Here is a 7,120-nt window from a genome sequence, read left to right as displayed (position 1 = left end):
CAGGAGGGGGGGGTTGTTGAAAGTAAGACAGAAAAGGAATTATACAACAGTGCAAAAAAGATAAGCAGTTCTAATCTCCCTCTCTGTCTGTTTCTCTCCTGTTCCCCATCTCTCTCTTTCTGTGTCTCCAGGTGTTAAAGTGTTATAGTTTCTTGCTCTCCCCCTCTCTCTCTTTCTCCTTCTCCCTCTTTCACTCGTTCTCTCTCACCAGCCATATGTGTGTTTCCTGGTGTTAGAGTGTCATAGTCCCCTGGTGGTATGGTGATACAGTCTCCCGGTCTCTCTCTCTCTCGGCTATGTTGCAATATCTCCTGATGCTAGCGTGTTATAGACTTGCTTTCTCCTCTTGATACAATCTCCCTCTCTCTCTCCCTTGGCTATGTTGCAATGTCTCCTGTTGCTAGGGTGTTAATGTCTTGCTCTCTCCTCTTTTTCTCTCCCACCTCTTCCTTTTCTCTCCCCTCTCCGGACAAAGAAAGGCGCCTAAAAAGATGGTGCAGACGCAAACGGTCACAGTTTTATGAGCTCCAACCCAACTATGCTATTTAGTTCCTTTTTTTCACATTTATATTTACTTTTTGGACAGAATGCTCATGCTATTAACACCTATGACCACAGGAGGCTGACGAGATTTGGCATGGGCCCTCAGACCTCAAGAAGTTCTACAGCTGCACCATCGAAAGCATCTTGCATCACCACCTGGTACGGCAACTTCACTCCCCTTAACCGCAGAGGTGGAAAAAACAACAAATTGTCATGCTTGAGTAAAAGTATACATACCTTAACAGAAAGTTACTCAAGTAAAAGTGAAAGTCACCCGTAAAATACTACTTGAGTAAAAGTCTAAAAGTATTTGGTTTTAAAAATACTTAAGTATCAAAAGTAAATGTAATTTCTAAAATATACTTAAGTATCAAAAGTAGAAGGAAAAGTACAAAGTAAAAAGTACCATATTTTCTTTAGGAATGTAGTAAAGCGAAGTAAAAGTTGTTAAATATAAATAGTAAAGGAAAGTACAGATACCCTCAAAAACTACTTAAGTAGTACTTTAAAGTATTTTTTACTTAAGTATTTTACACCACTGCTCAACCACAAGGCTCTACAAAGGGTAGTGCGGACAGCCCAGTACATCACTAATCAATCAAAGTTTATTGGTCACGTGTTGTTGCAATTGCAGCAAAATGCTTGTGCTTCTAGCTCCAACATTGGCGTAATAATAACTAGAGATACAAAACAATATGAACATAATCTAAATAGTTTGTGTAAATAAATAAAACAAGAAATATCAGAACGAGCAATGTCAGAGTCCAGAATATCCCTCTCACATATATATATATGAGAGAGATATTCTGGACTCTGACATTGCTCGTATATAACCCCCAGAATATATATATAGATGTCTCACAAGTCCTCAACTGGCAGCTTCATTAAAACACCAGTCTCAACATCAACAGTGAAGAGTTCCTCTGTCCAGTGTCTGTGTTATTTTGCCCATCTTAATCTTTTGTTTTTATTGGCCAGTTTGAGATATGGCTTTTTCTTTGAAACTCTGCCTAGAAGGCCGGCATCCTGGAGTTGCCTCTTCACTGTTGATGTTGAGACTGGTATTTTGCGGGTACTATTTAATGAAACTGCCAGTTGAGGACTTGTGAGGCCTCTGTTTCTCAAACTAGACACTCTAATGTACTTGTCCTCTTGCTCAGTTGTGCACCGGGGAAGGGTGTAGTACACAGCATTGTACGAGATCTTCAGTTTCTTGGCAATTTCTTGAATGGAATAGCCTTAATTTCTCAGAACAAGAATAGGCTGGCGAGTTTCAGAAGAAAGTAATTTTTCCTGGTCATTTTGAGCCTGTAATCAAACCCACAAATACTGATGCTCCAGATACTCAACTAGTCTAAAGAAGGCCAGTTCTTTAGCCATTGCTTCTTTAATCAGAACAACAGTTTTCAGCTGTGCTAACAGAATTACAAAAGGGTTTAATAATGATCAATTAGCCTTTTAAAATGATAAAGTTGAATTAGCTAACACAACGTGCCATTGGAACACAGGAGTGACGGTTGCTGATAATGGGCCTCTGTACGCCTATGCAGTTATAGTAATTTACAAAATTAACAATGTCTACACTGTATTTCTGATCAATTTGATGTTTTAATGGACAAAAAATTGCTTTCTTTCAAAAACAAGGGCATTTCTATGTGACCCCAAACTTTTGAACGGATGAGTATATCCACACTGAGTGTACAAAGCATTAAGGACACCTGCTCTTTCCATGACAGGTGAAAGCTATGATCCCTCATTGATGTCACTTGTTAAGTCAAACCCCAAGAAATTGAGAGAGAGAGAGGGGGGGGGGTTGCAACTCAATATTAGGAAGGTGTTCCTAATGTTTGGTTTACAAAAGATTATGAACACCTTTACAAAACATGATGAACACCTTTACAAAACATGATGAACACCTTTACAAAACATTATGAACACCTTTACAAAAACATTATGAACACCTTTACAAAACATTATGAACACCTTTACAAAACATTATGAACACCTTTACAAAACATGATGAACACCTTTACAAAACATTATGAACACCTTTACAAAACATTATGAACACCTTTACAAAACATTATGAACACCTTTACAAAACATTATGAACACCTTTACAAAACATGATGAACACCTTTACAAAACATTATGAACACCTTTACAAAACATGATGAACACCTTTACAAAACATTATGAACACCTTTACAAAACATTATGAACACCTTTACAAAACATTATGAACACCTTTACAAAACATTATGAATACCTTTACAAAACATGATGAACACCTTCCTTATATTGAGTTGCACCCCCCTTTTTGAGGACAGCCTTAATTTGTCGGGCATGGACTCTACAACAGGGATGCTTGCCCATGTTGACTCTACAACGTGTCGAATGTGTTCCACAGGGATGCTTGCCCATGTTGACTCTACAACGTGTCGAATGTGTTCCACATGGATGCTTGCCCATGTTGACTCGTATGAAGTAAAATGTTTTTCTAACCATTACTGAGAATGTTGATGTAGTAAAGTCTTCAAAAGATTGTTGTACTTGTAACGACATACCTTTTGATGTATCTTTACCCGTCTTTGGCTCGTGTCCTGTATTTTACTGTAATATTCATAGTAACTTGCCACAAGTACCTGTAATATCAGAGCAATGATACAGTATTATAAAATTAGCCTACTATACTGTAAGAAATTACATGCAACTGTAATCATAATACTGTTATCTTACTGTAATAACATGTGATTTTGGAAGCAAGTTTGCAGCATCTTTATGAATATTTTGTGTTTTATATCACTTGCACTTCTAGAGGCCTTCACAAAGACTTCCAAGATGATAGGGCAAACCACTCAATCAGTAAAGGTTTAAGACTTACTGTGACTCTGATCTGTCCCCTATATACATTCCATTATTACGGCATTACCACCACATATCAGTTAAATGGGTACAGCATTCACACTGATGGGTGCAACAAATACATCTATTTCCAATGCATGCCTCGAAATATGTTAACCAGCCAGTAGTTCTTTCCCCTCCCACAACATCTTACCACACTGCACCATGATTTACAGAATGCTGCAGTAAATACACAGCAAAACAACACTTTTGTGTTGAATTCTATTATAATAAAAATGACAGCAATCGCTAACAGTGAGTATGTAGTTATATACTACAGCATACCAATTAATAGTTGGTGTTTTATTTTACTAGCACTTGTAGAGCTGCCTTTAACAAAGGCTTCTAAACTGGCAGTGAGTGCAGGGCAAAACCGATCAAAAGGACATGGCTAATCACTCAACCATTACAGCTTTGAGACTTGCTGTCACTCTGATCTGTACCCTACACACATTCAATTGATAGGGAACTACTACCACATTTCAGTTAAATTGGTACAGCTCTCTCACTAACAGGTGCAACAAATATAGCCTCATACAAGCCACGCACGCACAGACAGACACACACTTTCACACATGTACAGTTAGACTCATCATTAACACTGCTGCTACTTTGTTTTTTTACTCTTATTTCTACCATGATGACTAGTCACTTTACCCCTGCATAAATGTACATACCTACCTCAACTAGCTCGTACCCCTGCACATTGATACGGTATTGGTACTCCCTGAATAGCTTCATTATTGCTTTTATTTATCTTGTATTTTTACTCTTATTTTTAGCTCTGCATCGTTGGGAAAGAGCTTGTAAGTAAGCATTTTAATGTAAGGTTTATTCGGCACTTGTGTCAAATACAGTTTGATTTGATTTGTTGCAATGTCTCTTGTTGCTAGGGTGTTATAGTCCTTCTTCTCTCTCCCCCCTCTCTCCCCCCTCTTTCCCATTATCTTCTCTCTCAACTATGTTGCAGTCTCCTGGTGCTAGAGTGTTATAGACCAGAGTGAGAGAAGTCAACCTCAGAGGCCCAGACAGAACAAGATACACTGATCTCAGCCGACACACTCATCAACACATGACACAGGTGGTGTGTGTGCACACTGTGCAGATTGCTACTGTCATCCTTGGAGGCCTTTCGTGCCTGGGCCTGTGTGTGTGTGCATGTGTGTTTGTTTGTGGGCTTGTGCCTGTGTGTCTGTTCCTGTGCGTGTGTGTGTGGTGTCATGTGATTATCTGCTTGTAATTCCTCCTGATGTTTACTAGGATTGCTTTATCACACAGAGAGACGCATGTCATGATTTCACCATTTAGAATGTGTTCCTGGATTGTCTTTATTATGTTGTCCCTTGTGACATCATCAACATGCACATGCACATGTGTCTCCTCTAACGTGCAAAAACAAAATCCTGCCCATCCAGCAAATACAGAATAATTGTGTGCACTGCTTTAAATTGGTAGAAACATGTTATTATAATTTCCCATCTTTATGACCCTAAACATTACACAGTATGGCACCTTATTGAAAATGATTAAAGCCAACATCATTACATATCCAGCCTTCCGGAATTTGAATAATGTATTCCAGACGGAGCCACTCTCTCACTCTCTCTTTGTCACTTCCGTCAGCACTTCCTGTCAGGGAGAGAACGTTTTTTTGTTTTGGAAAGTTTTGAAAGTCTTTTGAAAATGTTGGTTATTAGCTGGCTTTTGAGTTTGGATCCCGCGACGCAGTTGTCATCGGTTGCTGGGACCGGTGTTATCTGTCCAGTGATCACAATATAGTGGCTATATCCAGGAAAGCCAAAGTTCCAAAAGCTGGGCCTGAAATAGTGTATAATAGATCATACAAAAGATTTTGCTATGACTCTTATGTGGATGATGTTAAACATATTTGTTGGTCTGATGTGATTAATAAGGAGCATAAAGACAGTGCACTTTATTAATTTATGAAATTGCTTCTTCCAATTATTGATAAACATGCACCTGTTAAGAAATTGACTGTTAGAACTGTTAAGGCTCTATGGATTGATGAGGCATTGAAAAACTGTATGGCTTAAAGAGATGGGGCGAAATGAGTGGCTAATAGTTCTGGCTGCACATCTGACTGGCTGACTTACTGCAAATTGAGAAATTATGTGACTAAACTCAACAAAAGAAGAAACTGTATTATGAAGCCAAGATCAATGATATAAATAATGATGGAAAAAGACGTGGAGTACTTTTAATGAAATGGGCAGAAAGACAAATTTGACTCCATCTTTCATTGAATCAGATGGCTTATTCATCACAAAACCATTTGATTTTGCCAAATATTTTAATTATTACTTAATTGGAAAAGTTGGCCAACTTAGGCATGCAATGCCAACAAATGAACATTGAGCCATTGTCCTCATGTATAAAACATAAATAATGAAAGAAAGCATTGCAGGTTTGAATTGTGTAAAGTTAGTGTGGGAGAGGTGGAAAAATTAATGACATTGGCATTGACAACTTAGATGGAAAGAAACTGAGGATAGTAGCTGACCCTATACCCACTCTCATCTGTCATATCTTTAATCTGAGCCTAGAGGAAAGTCTTTGTCCTCAGGCCTGGAGGGAAGCCAAAGTCATTCCGCTACCCAAGACACAAATGACTGATGATTGGTTGAAAGAAATTGATAGTAAGAAGATCGTTAGAGCTGTAATGTTAGATTTCAATGCAGCCTTTGATATTATTGACCATGACCTGTTGTTGAGAAAACATATGTGTTATAGCTTTTCAACCTCTGCCAACAGACATGGCAGCTCTGCTTCTAATTCTTAAGCAAGTTTGCACTATTTTGTTTTTTGTATGCTATTTCTTACATTTTTAGCAAAGAAAGTTATTTTTTGTTATTACATATAGCCGGAAAGAACTTTGGATATCAGAGTGGTGGTAGCTCACCAGAATTACGACCAGGAATACGACTTTCCCAAATTGGATCCTTTGTTCGTACCCCCCAGTTCAATTGAAACTGCTCCAAGGCGCTGTAGGTGGAGAAGAGGTATTCGGTGTGGACTTCTAGTCTGACTCAGGAGGTGTGCACACCATCCACCATTTCTGAGTATATTACTCGCTAATGTTCAGTCTCTGAACAATAATGTACAAGAGCTCAGGGTGAGGATCTCCTTCCAGAGAGACATCAGAGACCGTAACATACTCTGTTTCACGGAATCATGTCTCTCTCCAGATATACTGTCCCTGTCCATACAGCTAGCTGGGTTCTCAGTTCATCGCACAGACAGGAATAAAGAACTCTCCGGGAAGAAAAAATGCGGGATGTATGTTTCATGATTAACTACTCATGGTGTGATTGTGATAACAAACAGAAACTCAAGTCCTTTTGTTCACTCGACCTAAAATATCTCACAATCAAATGCTGACCTTATTACCTCCCAAGAGAATTCTCTTTGGTTATAGTCACAACCATCTATATTCCCCCTCAAGCCGATACCGCGACTTTGTGCAAACTGAAAACCACATATCTTGAGGCCACATTTATTGTAGCAAGGGATTTTAACCTCTCTGATCTCCCCATCCCGGATCCGGTATCAGGAATACAGACTCAAGCTCATTACCATAACGCAACGTTAACTATTCATGAAAATCGCAAATGAAATGAAATAAATATGCCATCTCTCAAGCTTAGCCTTTTGT

At 38.7% G+C, this 7,120-nt stretch overlaps 1 long non-coding RNA gene across 1 annotated transcript; it reads left to right on the top strand.

Annotated features, from left to right (window-relative positions):
- Window positions 1-627: 627 nt before the first annotated feature.
- Window positions 628-4,468, top strand: LOC139388750 (uncharacterized). Its single transcript, XR_011629328.1, has 3 exons — window positions 628-702; window positions 4,230-4,253; window positions 4,418-4,468. It is a non-coding gene; the product is annotated as an uncharacterized lncRNA (long non-coding RNA).
- Window positions 4,469-7,120: the final 2,652 nt, after the last annotated feature.

This window comes from Oncorhynchus clarkii, chromosome 29 (genome assembly GCF_045791955.1).
Source record: "Oncorhynchus clarkii lewisi isolate Uvic-CL-2024 chromosome 29, UVic_Ocla_1.0, whole genome shotgun sequence".
In the NCBI taxonomy this organism is placed as follows: domain Eukaryota; kingdom Metazoa; phylum Chordata; class Actinopteri; order Salmoniformes; family Salmonidae; genus Oncorhynchus; species Oncorhynchus clarkii.
The sequence above is the reverse complement of the archived record's forward strand: the minus strand, read 5'-3'. Positions and strand labels throughout refer to the sequence as shown.